Below are 20,570 nucleotides of genomic sequence, written 5' to 3'. Positions count from 1 at the left end.
GTCTGCACAATGTAGACTATTGTAAAATATATTTCTATATCTTATTTTCTGTTTACATGTCCAATATGTTCATTTACTGTAGGCCTATTATTATTGACCACTTATGTTACCAGTCCATCACTGTTACCTGTCCTGTCTTGCACTTTCTGTCTGTCTGTAAATTGTCAGTCCTGTCTATGTCCTGGCATGGTAGAGAGAAAACGTAATTTCGTTTCCCTTGTATGACCATATGAAGAAAGTGACAATAAAAGCTGACTTGACATACTTCAATGTTTCAAATCGGTGTTGCATTACATTGCACATGTAGAAACACATAGGACAGAATGTCGGTTACATAGGCCTACTTTGATTAAATAATTTTGATTTGATTTGATTAAATAAATAATTTGAAAAGATGACCTTCACAAGAGAAAGATAAGCACAACAAACCTGTTATTTTTCTTTTATTTTTATTGTTTTGTAATTGCAGGTTCATCAGTCAGGTGGTCAGCATCTGTGCTCACTTCGGTGGCACACTCGATAAAATTGGAACGATACAGAGAAGATTAGCATGGCCCCTGGCGCAAGGATGACACGCAAAATCGTGAAGCGTTCCACATTAAAAAAAAAAAAAAAAAAAAAAAAAAAGTCAGGTGGTCAGCACCCAAACTAAAACCATGAGGCATGGTGGCCAGGATGACGTCCAAGAATTGCATCCCAGCACCACAGGTAAATACATGACTAGTAAGTTGGGATGACTGTTATTTTCTGACATTTTACATCACATTTTAATTCAGACAATATTGCCAAGGGACTTAATTATTCAGTACTGTACCAGTACATTACAATGCATGGCTAGATTCATTTAAATAGCATGTTTGTCTTTTCTTTTTTTAATTAGATGGGGGAGCCAACATGAAGAGGTGTCCAGAGAGGCTTCTTTCGCTTGGGCTTTGCAGCAGCACCAGGACCTCACCATCAGTGATGCTGGTCCCCTCATCCATCGGGCCTACCCTTACATTCCTCCCCTGATACACTGATCACCTGTACCAGTTGTTGGAGTTTTCAGCAGGGCTCTAAATTATTTTTAATCACTAGTAGCCAAAATGGCTAGTATGTTAATCTCCGGTACATTAAATAATGGGTCAAAGTGCCAAGTATGTTTTTTCTTTTCTACCAGCAAAACTTAATTTTCCCAGCATTTGGCTGGTGAGCCCTGTTTGTCATTGATAGTGAATAGTTATATAATAAATAATAAATAACTGAAATGATGAAGTCCATCCAGACATGTTTTGCTTATTTTATTGTACTAATACAACAACGTAGAACATTTTCTGTGAACGTGAAGTGAAAGCCCAACTGGGAAACTCCAACTCCCATTGACATTGTGACACAGCACACAAGTGTTCACTGCACGAAATTGCATTTATGCTTCACCCGTGCAAGGCGGCAGTCCCCTATGGCGCCCCAAGTGCGGCAGTACCATTCTCAGGGTATCTCAGAGTGCGTCTTAATATGGGACCTTGCCTCCTCCACTTGCTTCTCGTCATGATGACATCACGGACATCATTATATTTCAATATCTTGCAAAAGCTCAATTGCAGAGTCTTTTTCTCATTTGCAATTGGGATGGTGAATGAAAAACAGTCCCTCAAAAGTTGTTGTGGCTAGGCTGACAGCTGGGAAACTTTATTGTTTTCTCCACGGAGGAGGGGCCAGGAGGCGGGACGAGGAGACAAGCGCAAGTGGAGGAGGCAAGGTTGCATATTAAGACGCACTCTCTGTCATGGAGGAGGATGGGGGAGAGCACTGATTATTTAACTCCCCCCACCAACCTGGTGGGTCGGGAGTCCAACCGGCAACCTTTGGGATACAAGGCTGACACTCTAACCACTTACCCATGACCGCCTGTCAATCTTCAGTCTAGTCTAACTAATTACATTGTCTCCACTAAATGTATATCTCAGGTGACGTGGGTATACTGGTATGGGGATAGAGCTGTATGTAAATAATATTAACTCATTTTAGCTGGCACCTGCAAAAAATGCCAGGTAATTGCCTATGCCCTTTTTAAGAAAGGTGCCCTCATCCTATAAAAAAACAAATAACTAAATAAGTCTCTGAATATACATATACAGACATGAAATTAGTTTTAAAAGCTAAGACCATCCTCTTGCATTAGAACATGTTAATTCAGCTCTAACATACCCACATTTTTAATCTAAAAAAATCTAATATGTCATGCCTGAATGCTGTGTCGCTCCAGGCACCTAGGTCAATACAACGTGTTCACAGCATCCAGCATCAATGGGTTGACTATTACAGGCCTAGTTCAGGTAACCATTTATTAATATAAATAAGTACTTGCACGTCTATTGTACATGTCCACCCCAGAATAGATATCCCCTCCCATCACCTACATAACCTTGAAATGTATTTGTACTTTGTGTCTAAAAATAAAGTCTTTGAGCCATTGAATGAACTGATTACTACATTGAGTTGGTGTGATAGGTTGAAATCGGCTAAACTTGGCTTGGTGTGCTGGACCTCTGGCTCTTCCATACATCCAATGTGTCATGACATCAGATCATCGCTCTTCTCATCTGGAGAAACAGAAAGAGAACACTTAGCTGACACTTATCCAAAGCAACTTTGTTACTCACAGTGAATTGTTAACTGTCCCTGCAGCATGGGGCTTGGTGCCTTCCTTGCTCAAGGGTACTTCAGCCTGGATGAGGTGAAGAGAGAGGTGTAGGATGGGATTTGAAACTCCAACCCTCCAATCTTAATACCACTTCCCAAACCATTAAGCCTCTGATGTGTGTGATTTCAGAGGGCAGGCAATTTGGATGACAACACAACAAAGTGGTGCACTGTGTATTATTGACAAGGACAACACCAAGACTGGTGGGCCTATGCATGTCATAGGCCAGCATGGATGGTCGTGACTAGCATTTCATGACAGCATCATGCTGGAGAGTAGGCCTAAGCTACTTGGGAAATCAGCGCTAGAGATGTACACATGGTTTATTTTTACATTTGAACCTTAACAGTATGAACGGCATAGCCTTGCTATTTCACCAAGAGCTTTATCCGTGTTTACGTTACAGCCTGCAATATCTTAGCATACGTCCATCATAGCGTAATGATGCTGCTAATTAACGTTAATCATGGAAAGCATCTTACATTGACCTCGCATAAAAAAACACTGAAATTGCACATTAGACTTAAATTAACTAGCGTTCACGAATTAAGAGACAAATGATGATATAAAGGATGGCAAATGAGAAACTTACCGTGGTGCTCATCCAGGCTACTCGAGTAGGCTAGTTTGATGGTTTTCCAGTTGGTTGCCGCGATTCACCTCAGCTTTCTCGTTTTATTTTGAGATCCAATGAAAAGTCACGCCTGGTTTGTAACCCTATCTGTTTTTGTAACAAACAGCACAATGGGTGTTTACGGTGTTTAGTTTATCGGTGATCCAAGTTAGGTTATGAGTTACTAAACGTTGCGAGTCCCATAGGAATCCATTCATTAATGCTGCCCTCTGTCGTCCTCTTGCCGTCCAGTGGCCGTCCACTAGAACGTTTGACGTCACATGCAAATGATGGATAGGCAATAAGGCAACAGCTACTTCAACAAGCTATGCATGATAGCTGATATCAGCCGCAAATCGTGCGTGTGTAGTTGTCCCAGAGACCGTTTAGTTCTAGTGTGACTGTGTGATATTGTACTCTGTAGTATGTTCAGTATTTCCGAAGACTGGTTGGTTTATATTTTTGTTAATGTAAATGAAATATGTAAAGTTGTTGTGTGCACTACAGTAGTGAGACAAAAGCCTTTCATAGACTATATTTAGGTTGCCTGTATGTTTTGAAGGTGTGTCTGCAAAGCTCTGTAACGTTTTGTCTTTTTTTTTTTTTTATCTCTTATGCTCTGGATAAGATGGACGTCTTTCCTCTGACCTGTTACCAAGACAGCTGGATGTGTAAGAAGCTGGAACTAAGTCACTGAAGAAGTAAACCGATGAAAACCGATTTGGATTGTCTGAGAGATGTAAGTGACTGAGTTCAGGACAAATGTCAACTGTATTGTAGGCCTATTACTTTAACAATAAAATCACAATAACTGCTTATTTTTTGGCTGTAGGACACAAGTAAAAGGAGAAGAATGCTGCTCAGCTGGGTTGGCGAAGCTCTTGGATATCATCAGCACATGTATGAAGTAAGTTTTTTAAATCAATGCACAACAGCAGGCGTTAATGCGCGTGCACGCACACACACACACACAGACACACACAATGAGAGCTGGCCTGATATTGTTCTTTGATTCTGTGAATGTGTATGGAATGCCTACAGTACTGTCTGGTGTCACTTCAGACAAGTAACGGTTTACTGTATGTTCTGTCTATTTGTCTGCCAAACTCTCAAACTTGTTGTCTTTCTTTTTGTCTTCCTCTTTGGGCACCGGTAGGCACAGAGTCATTCCGGTAGGCACAGAGTCGTTCCTCGATGGACGTGATGACCTGGCACCAAAACCGCTTAATGTGTATGAGGCTGTGTCTGCATCGAGGGAAGAAACCAGCACTGAAATGTTGAGTGTATGATCCAGTTATTGTTAACATGGGTGCCAGTTGTACTATATATTTCACAGTAAAATCCCAATTACTATTACAATACTCATAGTTATTCATTCTTTTTCTGCTGTAGGACACAAATGAAAGAGGACGTCTTCTCTGCTGGGTCTGCGACACTACTTATCCTAGGAATCCTCAAACATCAGGATGTAGGAAGTAAGATCTTTTTTATGTCATGCATAACAGCCCATGCGTGCACGCACACACACACACACACACACACACATACAAAACATGCACGTGCACACTCCACTCTACACCAAACACAGATAAACACACACAAGCTTAAAGGAAAATCCCTACTAGTTTCAACATCTAATTATATTGTTCTCACTACCACTGGCTTGTCAGGACCCAACAGCCTCTTTTTTCCAGCCCTGTCCGTCATCTCATTCTAATGAGTGCATGATCTGTTTACATATAAAACAGACATAGCGTGTAGCACCCAAAATGCACATGCAGTCAAGTCAGAAATAACATAACATATATATATATATATATCAATGGCGTATTTGCCATTGAGGAAAGGGAGGACGATCCTCCCTCAAAATAATAAAGCCAGATCTTCCAGTATAAATTACAGAAAACAAAACATATTCATTATATATTTGTTATATAATTGTTGGTATTTTATAGCTATTTAGCAATAAAAACATATACTTCAGCGCTTCTAATTCACATAATAGACCTTAGAGGACCGTCCTCCCTTCCATCCTCATTGACTTCCATTATAAATGGTGAAAGCCCGGCCGTAGCGCGGGCTTTACTTTTTAACATTGAAGTGAATGGAGCTTAGGGAGGACTTTCCTCCCTTTAGGGCGCGATCACACAGAACGCGGATTTTACAGTAGGAGGCGGATGTATTCTATTGTTTGTCAATGAAAATGAGCGGATTACGCGTCTGATGTCAGCGCAAGGCGGGTTGCGGATTCTCCACCTCTCCGCGCCGGGCGGATCGAGTTGAAAAAAGTTCAACTCAAGGCGGAAAACCCGCGGCGGATTTCCAGATGTTCGATAGGAGACCGTTATCAACATTCATATCAGATTCCCTATCCAACGTTAGGAGAGCAAGGAAAGAGCTCTTCTTCTATTCATTTTACATAGATGAATGGACAAAGCATTTTGTGTATGTTTTCACATCATTTAATGACACAACACCATCGATTAGGCTACGTTGCGAGTGACAGTTGTCGTTACGTTGCCTAGTCACCGCATTCGAATAGGCAGTGGATCCGCGCTTGGTGTGGTCACTTCTGGATGTGCATCGCGGATTGTAGGCAGAAACCCGCGTCCGGTGTGATCGCGCCCTTAGGCGGGTCTAGAGCCATGGAAGTAATCTGCCTATCAGCGAAGCTGAATTTATCGAAAGCCAACCAGAATATGACGAGTTGGGTTGACAGACGACAAGCATGAACTCGGTCGTCATGACAACGATATACAAATCTACCGTGTGAGAAGAATGCGGCAGCAGACAGTGGAAAGTTTGGAGTAATTGGCGAATGTTTTATGAACCCTTAATAAATACAAAGGAAAGATCGACTGTTTTCATGTTGTGAATCGCGCAATATCACTCCCTGGATTTAGATTGAAAACCGAATGGAAAGGTCAGTGTGTTTATATCAGTCACTCACGTCACTCGATCACTACACAATGCAAGCGAAGCACGGATGCAAATCGCATTCATGATTCAAATGGTCGGACACCATCACCAACATTTTTAAAAGGTAGTCTTGTTTCAGTATGTCCTACGTGCACAAATAATACCCTCAATGTTTGTATTTGCGTTTCTCCTTCGTGCTTTTCTCCCAAAAGAGGGTTATTTACAAATGGGAATAAGAATGCGCATGAATGCACTGACCCTAGACTGGCGTTCTTTTCTCCCTCCTCAAGACGAGAAACATGACAGCACGAAGCTTTAACCTCTTCATAAAACGTCTCTGGCTAAACTTCCAACATGTAGCCTACATCATGTTATGTAGTTTCATTTGGGTGGAATTAGGAATACTGGCATTTACAAAGTAATGTACGACATATTTTTTATTCGGAACCTAGTGAAATAGCCGGACGCACGCCGTTCCACAACGCTCGCCAGCTCCTCCTTCCACAGCTGCACAGCTGCTGTCGCTCTCAACGTAGACTCAAACGCAAAACGGATAGGCGACCACAACGTCGTAAGCCATGTAGCCTACCATGTTATGGATCATAAATAAGATTTTAAAAATAAGATAATGGAAGGGGTTTAAAATGTTTGAAAATCTGTAAGAATATGTTGGAAGGAGTTGAGTTTAAAACCCTTAGGCCTAGGCTATACAAGTCACTCAATGTCCTAGGCATTCCCAGGGTCTTCAGAATTGTCCATTTGTGCCTATGTTTAAAAAAAAAAAAACACAAACACACAACTGACAGGGTGAGATGCCAGCTGCCTTTGGTCAAAGTTAGATATACTCCCTATGAAACTTTCTACTTTCTATAATATTTTTCTTCACTCTCTTTCTTTCCCCTCAAACACTTTGGGCAGTTATGTATGATAATATATTATACAAAGTTTGTTTCAATTATTTTATAGATGTCATAAGTCAGCTTTCCAGACAACACAATGCCATATCAATTAAGTTACCTATTAGGCCTACAACCTAATACTAAACATCTGCCATTACTAACCCCATTTTCCCGCATCTACCGACTGACCACCTCCTTGTCCTCCCTAATTTTTATGACCAAAAGACGCCACTGATATATATATATACAGGGCTCTAAATTAACGCACGCCAACACGCCAAATGCGGGTGAAAATCAATTTTGGCTAGTAGAAAAAATCATCCACTAGCCAAATTGGCCGGTAGACTCTAGCGCGCGCCCGAACGTCAAAACCGCTGCCAGCACAGATCTGTGGCTGACTGCCGTCTGATGAACGTAAAACGGCGCCTACATTACCCATGAACATTAGGCCTACAGTCATGATGTAGCCCACACCCATTGGCTGCCCGTTAATCACAATAACGCAGCTTCACATTCATTGGCTGCGTGTTAGATGCCCGCGCTGGAACTACTGTTGATCAAATATTTTCAATGCGCGGACTAGCGCGGATTACTTCGGTTTTGTAGGTTTTGGGCGGGTGAAAAAGAATGTGGCAGTGGTTAGAGAAAGGTTATGTGTCGGCGAATGCAACTTGCAACTGTAGTGACGCTGAAATGGAGTGGTGGTGGTGGAGCGAAAACGGCATGAGTGGAGGAGCATGACAGCTGTCTGTCAAAATCGTGTAGCCCCCCTGCTGTCAGAAGTCGTCTGATATTTGCGAGGTCCTCGCAACTACCGTACCTACGATGGAGTTGTCGTTTCCTAATAATGCCCACGCCATCGGAAAGACCATGCACGAGTTTGACATGGATGAACGAGTAAGTGAAAAAAAAACGGTAACAAAAAACTAGCGACGCTATGAAAGTAGCAAAGTAAGCTGGTGGTCTCCGTGATGTTATTGGATGTCTACTAGTTTAGACATAGCGTCGCCTAGGCCTAATTATTGTCATTCCAAGCGCATGATATTAGAGTGAAGCAAGTATTAATCCTGCAGGAACCTAAAGGTGTGAAGCAGCAGCAGCAGCATAAAGAAACACACAATGCAGACATCATACACATCGCACTGAGTTGGCTGTGTGTGTGCGTGTGCGTGTGTGTGTGTGTGTGTGTGTGTGTCCTCCTCTTCTCCTCCCCACCCCTCTCTTCTGTGCATTGTCCATGGCATTTGGCCTAGTGTGTGAAGTTTAAGTGATACTGTGTGGGGGATATGAGGTTTTGTAGTGTTTGGTTGTGTGTGTTTGGCTAGTGTATGTTGAAAGTCTGGTATGTGTGCAACATGTGTGTTGAAGGCATGCTGTGTGAGGTGTAGGCCTATACTGCATGTGAGGTTTGAGTGATGGTGTAATAGGCTAGTGTTTGGCTGTCTGTAGTATATGGTCCAGCGTAGGTCTGGTATGTGAGAGGCATGTGTGATGCAATTCACTGTTTTCAGAGGAAATTGAATAAAAAATAATGAAAATGCAGGTAATAAAAATAATTACTAAATAATTATAGAATAAACTGAACAGTGAAATATGTTGAGTATAATGTTTATATTGTTTATCTGTGTTGAGGATATAGTTTAATGGAATAATTAAAAGCAACATAATTAACGCATGGTTTATTTTGGTGAGATAAAAAAATGGCTAGTTGACCTTCCATTTGGCTAGTAAGAAAAAATGTCTACTAGCCAAATTGGCTGGTGGTGGAAAAAGTTAATTTAGAGCCCTGTATATATATATACATATATATATATATATAATTTCCCTAAACCATATTTATGATGACTGAGATGGAAGAGCCATGTCTTAATCATTAACACTTTTCTTTTGTTTTGCTTTTTCAAGACTTATGGTGAGATGCCAAGAGCCGCCATGAGGGATATGCAACCTGCAGCTTCACCATGCTTTTGGGAGATCATGTACTACGTGAACCTTGAGTATCTACAAGCCAGCTACTTTAAGTCCTTGAAAGGGTAGTGATGTCATTCAAGCCAGATCACGAGACAAGGTCCTGTACAAACTGTCAATCTAAATGTTGCGACATCCCTGTCAGTTCTTTTGGACTGAATACATGCTGTGTTTGAAATGTATTATTCGGATAACCTCCCATCAGGGAATACCTTGTCTGTTAATGACGGATGGACATGCCATTGACATGCAGTGCACACTTTGATGTTTTTTTATTTTAATGTTTTCTATGTTTTTCCAATGTTCTTTTTTTATTTATGTTCTGTTATATGCTGGTTATGTAAGTAGCCTACTGTATGGAATGTAGTGACTGTAGAGCCCAAGACAAATTTCAACCTGGGGACAAAAAGTTCACTCCACTCTGTTAGCGCAGTTATGGATGCACTGTAAATTTTGTAATTAACCAAAAGTACGGTGAGAAGCCTGTTTGTGCAGATGGACCTGCTGGCGGGCCTGTTTACTCATAGCTAAAAAGCAACATATTCTCTGTGCAAAGCACATGGGCTCTTCGCAAAGGGGTTAAACATTTAATGTGCTGTTTTACAGTGTGCTATACAAAAGGTAAGGTGAAACTAATTTTTTGAAATTCTATAATTGTACAGTGTCAATGAAATCAAATGGTGCATTGGTAAAACTGAACCATTTCCTTTAATCCCGTTTAGCAGAACCTATGTTTGAACTATACTGTCACCAATATTGTAATGACTGAGTTTTAACCTGTTACTTAAGGCTCTTGGTAATGTCATAGCAATGTTGCTATGATGTAGTTGAGTCTTTTCAGTCATGAGTGATCAGTCTTGCTGATAACCCGTCTTTGCAAAGAGGCTACAAAGATGCATGTAAATTCAATTAAGGTTTTATTGCTCCAATGCTATCATGTGTTAATTCTACACTGCATCTTTATAGTATACTTTTATGAAATGTATTGTTAATTATCTTCATTGTTCAGCAATAAAAAAAAGATCTGAAATATTATGCATTCTTGTATTTTGTTTTTTTAAATTGATCTTAATTAATGCATTGGTCAACAATTCTGGTATATTTCACCCTAATGTAATAATGTTAAGTCATAATTGTTTTTTGTAAATCCCCTTGCAATTTAAATACCCAATATTGGGTTAAAGTATGAACCCAACAAAGAAGTCAATATGACCCAATAATGTGGTAGCAGGTCTGACCCATTTAATGGGTTCTTTTTACACACAAATTGGGTCAGAATGACCCATTTAGTTGGTTTTGGGGAATGACCCAATGTGAGGGTTAAAATATTTTAACCCAGCCAAAGGGTAGGCCCAATACTGAACCAGGGCCTGGGTCAGAAAATAACCCAATTTGGGTTGTTTTTGACCCAGGCTTTTTAAGAGTGTAGCATACTTGTACATAGCCATTTGCAAGGATGTACTAAATGATTGAGACATGTACAAAAGCATTTGAAATTTGATGAAAGCAATGATAAATGCCATTCTGTTGTGAGGAACTGCAAATTAGTTTTGGGATTTGTCCATGTTTTGAGAATGACATCTCAGTTTCAAGAAATGAGCCAAACCAATGGAGAAAAACTGTAACACACTGTCCGCCAAACTGTGCTATCTGTCTTTATGATGTCTTCATGCAAGTTGCTATTTACCTGTGGTGATTTTGGAGGCTGACAGCCCTTGGGAAGAAGCTGTCTGTCCCTGTTTGTCTTGGCTGTTAGCACTGTAAGGTGTGACCCCCCTCACCCCTCACCCCACACACGGCCCCTAACAGCCTCATTACCATAACAAAATGAGTGATTAGTGTATTAGGTAAAAGCCGCCGGTGTTCTGTCGAGATGTGTTGCCTCGTCGAGATGAGCGACCGGTCGCCCTATTCGATAGTGGTGTTCTATCGATTTGCGATGCCTCATCTAAATGAGCGACCTTGATTTTCCGCGGAAGGCGTTTCAATCGGTCCGCGTAGGACTGTTTTAATAACCATAACTTTGTTTATTTTACGGACAGTGGTGTGCAATCGTTCGTGTGGAGTTTAATAAGAACGTGCGGCTGCTGACCACTAAAAAAACGTGAGCCTCTCGTTTGAGTACCATATGAAAGAGAGTTGAGTTTGCGCAAATACTGGAGAAAGTGTTTGGGATCAGGGCCTGGGTTTTTTAATGCAGTAATTTGCTGTTGGTTTGGTTTCAATGCGACGTGGGCTCGCAAGGCAAATTGCCACATGAAATCATGTGCTATGGGGATAAACAAGCGCCGTTTATATATTCCCAGATAGCAGATAGCGTATTGTGGCTTTGTTTTGGCAGATGTCTGTCTTTTAATGACCGGAATCATATTTTCATAACATCCCCACCAGTGCATTTCTTATTACCATGTTCAGGCATTTTACAATGCGGTCGATTCAAATTCTTGAGTGAAAAGGGTGGAGGGAGCATTTTGACAGCTCAATCAGAGGTGGCGATTTTTTCCATTTTGCAATGAGAACGCCTCCTCTACATAGGCCTAAATAGTCTTTTCTGATCGATGTTACAATGTTCGAGGCTGAGTGTGTGAGCGATTACGGTTAGGCAACAAAGTAGCAAATGTTCGAGGCCACGCTATTTCGCAGATTTTCCAATGATCTGCTGGATGACCCACGCTATTTCCCGTTTTCCCAGGGGATATAGGCTATCATAACTATCAGTCCATGACAGTCGGTGGACAAGCTATAGGCTAACTAGACTATGATGACTGGTGGTAACCTCAGGAGGACATAGAACTAGGCTACAGTTTGAGTCACTAAAGTTGACAGTCTCAGGGGATCCTATCGTAACTTGCGGTCTCACAATTCGATGGGCAATCACCCGCGAAAACCACCGCGAGGGTGTGCGCATGCGTGCGCATGCTCAGTAGCGAAGAGAATCACATCTCGATGGGTCGCTCATATAGACAGGACACCGGGTCAAATGACCCCTCTCTGGTACTTCTAGGTAGGCAGAAAAATCCTGGTAGTTCTAGTGTTAAGGGGGGACAAGTGTTTAAATTCAGCCATGATGTGCATTCATATGATGAAATACTTTCAAAGGCCAGGAAATTAAAATAATTTCTCCCATAATGTTTGCTCCACAGACCCACCCACAGCTAAAGTGTCTCTAGATCCTCAGGGTCCATACTACCCTGGAGAAAAAATCAATCTCAGGTGTGACATAGCAGATGGTGGATCCTGGGAGAGGTATGACTGGCACAATAACACTGAAAGAATACCTGACAGTACAATGCAGATCACCACCTTTCTCCCTGATCGTGCCGGCTCGTACCAGTTCACCTGTGAAGGACATAGAGGACTTAGGCCAAAACATTCCCAGATCAGTCCCACTTTGAATGTTGCTATTGAAGGTAAAAACTATCTGATCGCTATATGTTGCATTCATACAGTATGAAATTGGATAGTTGATGTAGGGTGATTTTGAAGAATATTAAATTGTCTTTTCCCCCCAATGTTATGTGTTTCTAGCCCTGCCAGCACCTACACTCACTGCAGTCCCCCAGAGTCCTGTGTTCACCGGAGAGACAGTCACTATGACGTGTGTGATAGAGTCTCTTGGTGGCTGGACATATCAGTGGTATAAGGGGTCGAGCAGAGTCCCAGTGTCTGAGGGAAACACCTTCACCATTACAAGTGCTGCTGAGTCTGATGAGGGCCAGTACTGGTGTCAGGGGGAGAGGAACGGCAGGGCAACACAGTCACACAGGAGTAACATTGAAAATATTTCTGTAAAGGGTGAGTGAATTTTAGCCTGTTAGAGTTTTACTGTGCATGTTTATTTTTGTTCTTGTAACATCTTGGTAGGTAATAAAATCTATTTTCATCTATTTGTGTTTTATTTTAGGCCTTCCTGCAGTCACACTCTCTACGTATCCTAACACCTTGCCTCTGTACACTGGAGAAGCGGTTACCCTGAAATGTGACATACCAACTTTTGGTGATTGGACCTATAAGTGGTACATGGGGAACATGTCAAAGCTAATGAATGTAACTGTCCAGAATTCAATCACCATGACGGCTTCCAAGGCTGAAGAGGCGCAATACTTCTGTTCAGCAGAGAGAAAAGGACGGCCATCAGCATCACAGCGGAGTAATACAGTTCACATTACAGTTAAAGGTATGTACAGCCAACCACACTATTTGTTATTCTACCTGAAGCTCCACTCACCTCTAAATACTCACTGTGCTTCCCACAGATCTGCCAAAAGCTAGACTGGTTATGGAGCCTGAGAGTCCTATCTACATTGGAGAGACAGTCTCCCTAAGGTGTGAGTTCAGGTCGTGACATGGATGGACTTACAGTTGGTTTAAAGACAGCAACTCTGAACCGCTCAAGACATCCCCAAACAACACAATGACCATCACAAATGTTAACAAGTCAACTGTTGGTCATTACCGGTGTCAGGGGAAAAGGAATGAAAGACCACCCTCATCCCATCTCAGTGGAGTAGTTCAGCTTCACATTGAGTGTAAGTAAAATATTTCCAGGCGTTAGGACAATTAGGCGAGGCAGTGTAGAATTGCATGTGGTCCTCTGCCAGCAAATGTCACACACAGTTATAGGTCTATGTCATTTTTAAATATCTCTCTATTTCTCTCTCTCTCTCTCTCTCTCTCTCTCTCTCTCTCTCTCTCTCTCTCTCTCTCTCTCTCTCTCTCTCTCTCTCTCTCTCTCTCTCTCTCTCTCTATCTATCTATCTATCTCCACAGCCCTCCCCACAGCTATGCTGACTGTAGTCTCCCAGAGTCCTGTGTTCACTGGAGAGAAAGTCACTATGACGTGTGTGATAAAGTCTCATGGTGGCTGGACATATAAGTGGTACAATGGCCAGGAGAATAATCTTGTTTTTGAGGGGAGTAATTTTACATTCACAAAGACAACCAACACTGAGGGTAGATACTGGTGCCAGGGAGTTCGAGAAAGCAGACCAAAAACATCACAGCTCAGCAACTCTGTGGATGTTTGGATGAAGGGTGGGTGAATTCATTGTTCTTCCTGGAAGCTGCCCGATTGTTTTTAATGATATAGCTATGTATATTTTTGAACATACAGTGAAATCATATGGCAATATACATGTTTCGCTCCCTCTCATCAAAAGCCTCTTCTCAATATCAATTAATAATGAATATTGGTCTGCCATTGTGAATAAGTCATTGAAAAGACTAAACAGTAATACTACACATCACTATGATATTGCACACATGTCTTTAGTAACACATTACCATTGATATTGTCAATTTACAGAACAAGAGGGGGCATGTCTCAGTTCTGCTAAGTTAGTAACAGGCCTACATTCTTCATATCATAGTGTTTCTCAACGGGGGTAGTACAGCCCCCCAGGGGGCGTTGGGGAGCTCTAGGGAGGCATTGAGAAGGATACAGCTGAGAGGGGGTGGTGATAGGTTGCCATTGGGGGGCATTAGTCCATTTAATTCTTTAATGCTAAGGGAGGCGTTGTCAAAAAAGGTTGAGAAACACTGATCTATCACATCCCATCACAGGATGGGACATCTTTTTCTGGTTAATTTTTCCCTTGGTTAACTTCTTTCTAGATTCAGATTCAGCCAAGCTGCATGTTATGATTATGACTGTGGTAGGAGGCTTGGTTGGGGGTATGATCCTCACCATCATCACGCTCAAGTTAGTCCCTCACTGCTGTGGAAGACAGAGAGGTAAACTACTGCTTTTTCCTATCTATCCTGACATGGGCCAGCCTGATGCATTCATAAGCCGGATTCTTTCTCTTCATTAGTAATAAAAAGTGATATAAAATTGGGCTGAGGCACTAGGTGGCAGTAACCTGACTCCGTAGGCATGGACCATGTCCTGCTTAAATGTTCTGAAACAGCTTCGGAATGAGTTAATCAACATCATTATCATATATCAATCATGGCTTGACTTTAACTTTTTGTTCACTGACCACTGTGCCTAGTGGTTTTCCCAAGTCACTAGCCTTTCAGCCTTTCTATTAGCCACAGTTTTGTTGTCAGTATTTTTCTCAGAAGTTGTTCTTTACTATGATACATCTAGGCTCAGAAAATGAAGTGATAAAACAAGACGATCAGCGCTATGAATAGTACCTACAGTATATTGTACATTGTAAGATATTAACTCACCTGTGAACAAGAAACCAGATTAAGACATATGCATCTCTCCTTTTAGGCTTTTGTCTACACCAATCAGACCAGTAAGTATTTATGTACCACAGATATTTAAATATCACTGTAGTTACTTGAGTCATGGGCTCTGGTTGAGTGCAGAGCCGTATATTAAGAGAGTCTTGCTAACTATGGGATCCCGCTATTTTGATTGGTTCTGGGCTGGTCACATGTTTTATGGATGCCATGTTTGCTCCCCACGCTCCCATTAATGAGCATTATCAGATATAGTAGTTAACGCTTCACTATAATATTATTACATTGTTATTATGCCAAACTGTTGTGCATATGGCTGTAGTGCAGGACCGGGTCAGGAGAAAAAAAAAACATTGTTTAACTCGTGACAGAAACGGAGGATTTGGACACAGATCTAAACTCCCCTGATGGAATATAAAGGTCAGAAGGAATAACAAGAACGCAACAGATTTCTCCGTGTTGTGTGAGGTTAATGTATTTTCCCCCTTCGATTTTTGTTAACAATTAGGCCTACTTTTGAAAGAAATAGTCATGATGGCATTGACCATGCTCTCAAAACCTTCTGATCGCACTTTGAAAATGAATGAAGTTTAGGTTTCTGTCATAACTTGATATCAGCTTGTCAAATCTTAATTGCCACTTATGCTATTGTGAAAACATAACTTTGCCCTTGGTACTAGTTATTCTATTTCTGTCGCGCTAATAAGGGCCTTTTCCCCTGCGATTTAAACCCACGTCCAGTTTCAACCTATGAGCATCCAGACTCATCCTATGATTTCTACTGTCTGCACTGCTGAGCACATCGCGGTTAGGCCTACTTTTAAACTACTAAATCTCGACACGACGTCAAACTTTGCTGCAAGTATCACCAGGGTCCCTGTACATGAACTTGACCATTGTTGTGAATATTATCTCTGTACATTACTTAAATATCGACTTTGACGTTGGCCCTACCTACCAACAACACGAAAGTAATGCTTGAATGCACTGCTGAGCACATCAAAACTATGCTGACAAAACCCTCTTTTAAGCAAACCCCCTCTATACGAACAAACTTGTTAACGTTTATTTTCATATGTTGGGATCTTGATGATACTACAACCCAAGTTTGATGGTCTATGAAGCCTTATTTGTATTTTAAATCCAGCGATTTTGACGGCATGCTGCCCATGCGGTTACACTGTAGAATCCTCGCCGTGGGGAGCAGACATGGCGTCCATAATTCGAGTTGGCCAGACTCTATTAATATACGGCTCTGGTTGAGTGTTTACTCTATCCCCTTCTAGTGGCCAGCCAGTGCAGAGCATCTATCAGAATGTTGGCCCTGACCAGCTTGGAGGAAGAGATGAGGACCAGTCTGACTATGTGCCTATGCAACAGAGTGAGTGTGCTTGCCCTGTAATATATACATATATATTACACATTAATATCTGTATACGTATATATATTAACGGATAAGGCAATCATATCTGATGTACAGTATACTATAATTAGTGTCTCTCGCTATGTTCTTTCTATTTCCATTTTCCCCACTGCCAAAAGTTACTGAAGACATGTATGAAACAATAAACCCACAAGATCAAAATGGTAAATATACAGCATTGTAATACATTTCAAATACACATATACACTCACTGGCCACTACATTAGGAACACCTGTTATAACTGCACATTGAGGCAAATTTCTGGTCAGCCAATCACATGGTGACAACTCAATGCATTTGTGCATGTAGACATGGTTGAGATGATCTGATGCAGTTCGAACCAAGCATCATAATGGGGGAAGAAAGGTTATTTAAATGACTTTGAACATGGCATGGCTGTCAAGCCGAAAGGGCTTGATTTGTGTATTTCAGGAAATACTGATTTTCACACACAACCATCTCTAGTGTTTACAAATTATGGTACGAAAAAGAAAAACAAATCAGTTAGCCTAGAAATCTAGACGCCCCTAGCGACCGGCGTCTAGATTTCTAGGCTACAAATCAGTCAGAAGCGATTATGTGGGCAAAAATGCCTTGTTGATGCCAGCGGTCAGAGGAAAATGGCCAGACTGGTTTGAGCTATACAAAGGCAACATTTAAGTCAAATAACCACTCACAACTGAGGTATGCATAAGAGAATCCCTGATTACACAGCACATCAAATCTTGAGGCAAATGGGCTATAGCAGCAGAAAACCACATTTGGTGCCACTCCTGTCAGCTAAGAACAGGAAAATGAAGCAACAATTTGAACAGGCTCACCATGAACGAGACTAGAAGATCGGAAAAATGTTGCCTGGTCCGATGAGTCTTGATATCTACTGCAACACTCAGGTGGAATGGTCAGAATTTGGCGTCAACAACATTAAACATGGGTCAATCCTGCCTTACATCAACATTTTCAGGCTGGGGATATAATGGCAAAAGGATAATTTCTTAGCACAATTTGGGCCAAGTAGTAGCAATTTATCTTTGTTGGAATGCCACAGCCTACCCGAGTTTGTTGCAGGCAGTTCAGGCAGTTCTGAAGGCAAAAGGGGGTCCAACCCAGCATTAGAGAGGTGTTCCTAATGAAGTGGCCAGTGACTGTACATCATATTGGTTTTGCAGAGAAAAGTTTACTACTTAGTCTTGAACAATTCTTTTGTTGTTTACCTCACGATCAGATCTTGAATCTGACCATCTCTCCTTGAGGGAGTCTGACTATGTACCTCTGCAGAAGGGTGAGTAGATGTCTGTTGTAATATGAGATCAGAGGATAGGCCTATGTCAGATATAATTATGAACATCTTTTTCGCTTCTCATCTCTTTCATTCTCTGCCTCCTTATCTCTCCACTCTCTCTCTCTCTCCATCTCTCTCTCTCTCTCTCTCTCTCTCTCCTTCTTTGCCCACTGCCAATAGTTCATGAAGACGTGTATGAAACCTTGAAGGCCCAGGATCAAAATGGTAAATACATTGTCTGTGAAATATGTACTTCAATTTTAAGATTATATTGGTATTTGTTATTGAAGTAATAAAATTTAACATTTCGCCAGAAGTTTTAAAATTCTATGTTTTATTTCTTGAACTATGCCATGTTCTAACCTACTGTACTGTACGTATGTATCTCAGCTGCATTGAAAAAGAGGCATCTCCTCAATGCAGTACAAGAATAATACAGGTTCAAAGAAGTTCTGTACTAAAATGATACCTATGAAACAAATGTTTGTTGTTGTTTTTCAGCACGAGGCTCACTTCCTGAATGCAGTTAAGTGAGTATCAGACTGCGGAATCATGTTCCCACCGCCACAGCGAGAAAGAAGATGTAAACAGGAACCCTATGAACTGTTGCTATGGGGAAGCAAGCCAGTTAGTCTGTGACTAGTTGGTGACTAACTGGCTTTCTGATTATGTTTCTCATGAAGTTAAAGATCAGACCTTCCATCAGTCCTATTCTTTTTTTCCTGAATTCTATCTTTGTCATCATTTTCATCGTCGTCGTCGTCATCATCATCATGTGCATCATCATATCTAGATACTCATAGTGATATTCATTACGATTATGATCATAGTCATGATTATCATGTTTTTTTGTCAATTGCCAAATGTTGTATCATACAGTGATGTGGGAATGCGTATGTTCTTTCTTGTGCAGTTGCAAAGCCCTGTGTGCCAATGTGTGTGTGTGAATTCCATTTGCAATTAAAGTGTTCAATATTTTGGCAGTAGGCCTATGTCATTATTAGTTATTAGTCTATAGATGCTATTCTGTTTATTACTAATGCTTAGGCTTACATATTTTATTGGCCTGGTAGCCTCTTTGGCCCACAGGGAGGTCCATTCATTCCTTGCTGGAAAGACGCAATTACATGGCTATGACATTATAAGGCTTCATGTAGCAGATTAAGACTTGGACATTACAATTTTGGTGACAGGTTATAACAGAGGCAGAGGCCCTGTGCAAAGACCTGCAAAAAAGATTGCATGCATCCCATTCCCACCACTAGAGGGGGCAATCTAGCAGCTGGGTAATACAAACCAAACGAGAGCAGAGAACCCGTAACGTAACCAATGATATGAAATGAGTAATCTGTACTGTATTTATGATTTTTTTTTTCATATTGTTTTATGCTTCAATTCTTTGAACTGAAATAATAATAAAAAAGTTGAATACACAAAGCAGAAGATCTCAAACACTTACTTGATCTGTTTCACAGTAGAAAAAAGTCATGCAGTGTTAATTCAACTCTTAGGGAGTACTCTGAAACCAAACACAATCTAGAATATGTTAAATTGGCTCTCTAAGTGTGGAATTAACACTTTTTATTGTGTAGCTGAACTCTACCCACAGGAAGTATGACCGTGTGATGCGCATGCGTGCAACGAGTTGTGACGGTGTGTGTGTATGTGTGAGTGTCTGCATATGTGCATACATGCATACATGTAAGAGTGTCAAAGGATAGTCTACATACTTCTAAAAAAACCCTACAACTCTACTTGAATCACAACTACACAGTAAGTACAACAATACATTCTATCTAACCGGCAGCTTTTTCTGATCTCAAATGATGCACTGAGCCAGAGAAGACAGAAGGGCAGCAGCACTTTTGAGGTTAGCCACAGTGCGTGCCAAAAGGCAGTGAGAATAGAAGGTCAGGTCTTGTGACCGAAACCAAGCCTACATGTAAAGGACTCATTGGTAAAAGGCTTAGTGTTTCAGGAACATTTATAAGACTATAATGACCCCTCAAAGTGACAAACAAGCTACAGTCTTGGCTTGTTATATGGACAACATGTATATATTACATACTGTGTGTTTTTTTTTTACGATACACAAACCAAAGAGCAACCAGCAATACTTTGCATGTAACGTAAATATCACAAACAGTTCAACTCTAATATGCTTAACCACATGTGTTTGTGACTCACATAATGTTTGACAGACAGAAATGGGCCTGACCACATGAGGGAAACAGAGAGAGAGATGCCGTCAGTTCCTCTATATTTACTTAATGAGTGCACACAGCACATTGTGAAACTCTTTTGACACCTCCAGATCATTTAGTAATGGAACTCATTCAATTACTTGGTAAGTTCTACTTCTATGATTGTGTTATTGTGTAGCCTATGTGTTGTTCATAGGCCTATGCGTGATTGTAAACAGAGTGCAAGATGACTTAATGAGGACTTGATAAAATGGAGACTTAGCTTGTGACTTGACTTGTTCTCGATATTAGATATGAACTTGTTACTTATGACTTGTGACCTAGACACACATTTTTTTTACTACAATGCATATATGCATACTATACTGTACATACAGCATATT

The 20,570-nt window shown here is 41.0% G+C and overlaps 1 long non-coding RNA gene and 1 other non-coding gene across 2 annotated transcripts; one reads left to right on the top strand and one right to left on the bottom strand.

The window, feature by feature from the left end:
* Positions 1–495: 495 nt before the first annotated feature.
* On the top strand, positions 496–603 carry LOC134438108 (U6 spliceosomal RNA). Its single transcript, XR_010032526.1, has one exon. It is a non-coding gene; the product is annotated as a U6 spliceosomal RNA (small nuclear RNA).
* A 662-nt stretch (positions 604–1,265) lies between these two features.
* On the bottom strand, positions 1,266–3,548 carry LOC134437001 (uncharacterized). Its single transcript, XR_010032302.1, has 2 exons — positions 3,276–3,548; positions 1,266–2,582 (listed from the first exon to the last, which is right to left on the bottom strand). It is a non-coding gene; the product is annotated as an uncharacterized LOC134437001 (long non-coding RNA).
* Between the last annotated feature and the right edge of the window lie 17,022 nt (positions 3,549–20,570).

The sequence above is a fragment of the Engraulis encrasicolus genome, chromosome 21, assembly GCF_034702125.1.
Source record: "Engraulis encrasicolus isolate BLACKSEA-1 chromosome 21, IST_EnEncr_1.0, whole genome shotgun sequence".
NCBI lineage: Eukaryota > Metazoa > Chordata > Actinopteri > Clupeiformes > Engraulidae > Engraulis > Engraulis encrasicolus.
The sequence above is the reverse complement of the archived record's forward strand: the minus strand, read 5'-3'. Positions and strand labels throughout refer to the sequence as shown.